The sequence below is a fragment of the Neolamprologus multifasciatus genome, chromosome 3 (genome assembly GCF_963576455.1).
Source record: "Neolamprologus multifasciatus chromosome 3, fNeoMul1.2, whole genome shotgun sequence".
Lineage (NCBI taxonomy): Eukaryota > Metazoa > Chordata > Actinopteri > Cichliformes > Cichlidae > Neolamprologus > Neolamprologus multifasciatus.
In genome coordinates, this window is record NC_140441.1 from 38,449,222 (window position 1) to 38,452,728 (window position 3,507).

Here is a 3,507-nt window from a genome sequence, read left to right on the forward strand (position 1 = left end):
CCTGTATTGTAGAGAGTTGGGATGATAAAATAAATTTAATGTTGGCCATATTATATTTAGATTATATTACCAAAATGTGTCTCTATTCTCATGAAGGACGTTAGTTCACTTTTGTTTACTAGCTCATCTTAAAATTACTGTTGGGTAAGCATGACCCATGGTCTCTCCACCTCAGATACATCACAAAGCAATAAAAGAAAATCTCACTAAAAGTAAAAATAAGATGCAATTAAGATTTCTGCCTTCATTTTCTTTTTTCTTTTTCTTTTTTTCCAGTCCTGTCCAGCAGTGTAACAATCAGAATTGTTGTCTGAAGGACAAAGAAATGCCCAAAAGATTTATTTCACAAGTGGATCATTTTGGCTGTTGCCTTACTTGTCCACTATCCATATTTTATTAGAACTGAATTGGGTTGGGTTTTTTTTTTTTTGAGTTATTAAAATCACACAAGATGAGGAGAAGGAAAATAAGAAAGAAAAAAGAATCAGGAAGAAAGTTAACAGAAGCTTGACCTCCAGCTGAAAAAAGAAACATGCGAAAAAAGCAACACAGCAGGAAATCCACAGAAACAACCAACATATGTATAAGTAACCATAAATAAGAAATATTAAATGTTATTGAGCACAATACAGTATTATTAATACATGACATGTTTAGAGTCAGCAGCCGACCAAGATCAAGCCCAAGAATGTGTCTGTGCATGCCTGTTTGTATACCTGTGTGAACATGTGAGTGTTCTAATAGTATCTAATAGTAGGTGTGGGGAGCCACAGTCCCGCCCTCCAGGACATGAAGCAGGCATGGAGGGGACTCAGGCCCCAGAAATCCAGAGGCCTCCCAGACCAGGAGGATAACAGCAGGGGCAAAGCCCTCAACACGGTAAAATGGAGAGGTGGGCACCGACACTACAGGTGAGGCTGAATAAGCAGACCATCTGGACTCTGTTCAGGGTGCCCACCCCCAAGGCCCTATATGTATGTGCAAGTAGTGTAAGTAATGTGGAGCATCTGCACCTCAACGGCCTACACGTGTGGTGGTCTGATGGAGTGGGAGGAGGAAAGCATTTAGGTATGGGTGGGAAAGGACTGGGGGGGGGGGCAAAGTACCCCCTCCCTAGAGCAAGCTCCAGCATTAACCCCCATTGGCTCCTCCGTTTCCCTGAAATCCACCAAGGCCCCTCCAGACTGGGGTCCACAGCAGCAGCACTACCAAACCCCACAGAGATCAGGGCAGACTGACCAACCACTTCAACATTCAGTCAACTCCCAGACTACATAAGACAACAGACACCAAGATTGAGTTCATCCTGCACCCTTGCTAGATTCCCCCCCCCCCCCCCCCCCCCCCCCCCCCCACACACACACACACACTTGCAGAGTGGACTCAAGAGCAGAGATGACATGCCGAAGATGGTAACAGCCTCCCTGCCAGTTAAAGCTTCACCCAGTTCCACTTATGCATCAAAGGCCCCTGTTTGTGTCACACCAACCAGACACAAACCGTCAAGAACCTCAAGTCCCCAAGCCCAACCCAGACCCACCCAGGAGCAGCGCAGCTACCAGGTCGCAGCTACAACTATGTCTGCTGCTGCATGCAGCTGGAGGATGGAATTGTACAACCCTTGGTGGTCTTTGTAAACTGACTTTAGTAGGTTTAAATTTCTTTAGTCTATTTCACTGTATTCATTACCTCCCGACAACCTTCTGGGAGAAGGGAGAGGGCCGTCGTCTTGGAAGGAGATCACCTTAAGGTCCCAAACAGGTGGAATCCTTTTATCCTAATGGATAGGAGGATCTGTGAATGAGGACCTGAACTAGAGGATTGTTTTTGCCCATTAAGCAATAACAGGAACAGCACTGTCACAATGAAAACCATGTGTTAACGTGCTGATGCATGAAACTAAGAAGGCAGACATGATAGATATGCAATGACTGCAAGTTGTATTAAAAGCAGCAGTTTGTTTTCTCCCCTTTTACAGTGATCTGAAACTGTGGGTAACTTTAATGTAGCATAGCTTATTCAAATACTATTTTTAAATGTTTAGCATCGCTTCAGCTGCAGAAAGAAGCCACACAGGAAACTCCCCCTGCTCACTGACTTAGCATTTGTCAGGTGTGCACATAGTCAGCAGCAAGACAGCATGGAGGTCAGAGCTCTGTGCATCAAACTGTGTAAGTACTTTATTCTTTTTCTACATTAGAGCTAAATTATAAATAGTTTAGTAAATTTAATAATGAGGTTTAGATGTAATACTTTTCTTTTTTTTTAACTTTCAGAAAATCTTTTCTAATTTAGTTGTGCCATCCTGAGATGTTATTATTGCACTGTAGGCCTCAATAATTTGTATAATCTAGCTCTTTTTTGTCTCTTCAGTTATGACTCTTGTGGTCCTTTGTGCACATGGTCAGAAAGTTGGCAAGTATCAAAAAATTGCTTGTTGATATGGATGTTGTTAGTATTTTGTGTTTTGTGGACCAAATATATGAAAAGTAGTAAAAAAGTATTTTTTTGTCATCATGTATATAAAGAGTTATGGTGCACATTTTCAGTTCATTTTCCTTTTTTCCAGAAATGTAGTTTTCTCTATATTTAGGTAAAGCTCATCAGTGAGTCCTTTCGTTTGTTCTTTTCTCAGATGCAGTGTCCTTTCGAATCAGTCCAAACAGACTGCAGTTCTTTGAATACGAATCAGTAACATTTTACTGTGATGGGGTCCTTTATTGTCAAGTTGTTCATAAATTCAAAGGGAAAATAGAATCATGTAACAAAACTAACATGAAAACACCAACAGGATCATACTGCACCATTTCAAATGTTTATCGAGAGGACGGTGGAGAGTACTGGTGTGAGACTGAAGGAGGGAACAGTAGCAACAAAATCAACATAATTGTCACTGGTATGTTTACAACAAGGTAACAATATTTTGTGATTTTAAATTATTTTATTGTCACATGAATCACAGACTTGTCTTATACAGTTGGCTCTGTGATCCTGGAGAGTCCTGCCATTCCTGTAATAGAGGAAGGAAATGTGACTCTGTGCTGCAGAAACAAGATGGCTTCTTCCAACTTCAAAACTGATTTCTATAAATATGGACATATGGACACAGAGTTTCCAAGTCTGATGAAGGACTTTACAAGTGTGGCATTTCGGGAGTTGGAGAATCATCAGAGAGCTGGCTCAGTGTCAGAGGTGATTTGAAGCCTTTATAACCTTCGTGTTGTGTTGTCTGATTGTCCGTCCCTCATGTTTTTAGAAGCTTTTAATGCCAGATATGTAACGTTTTAAACTTCATCTCAGTATAAGGAAGCTTGAATTAACATTTTATCTTCTGCTTCATTTTTTAGCTTTTAATCTTTCAGCAACTAATCCAGACATTTACAAAGATACAAGACCTTTCACCTGTGATGTCACACCTTGGATCATTTCCACTACTGTATTCGGTGCTTTGTTGTTGTTGGTGGGACTGTACCACTTTGGCAAATGTTGCTGGGAGAGAGGTAAAAA

At 41.0% G+C, this 3,507-nt stretch overlaps 1 pseudogene; it reads left to right on the plus strand.

Moving 5' to 3' along the window:
- The first annotated feature begins 789 nt into the window (after positions 1 to 789).
- On the plus strand, positions 790 to 3,268 carry LOC146523069 (uncharacterized; annotated as a pseudogene).
- Positions 3,269 to 3,507: the final 239 nt, after the last annotated feature.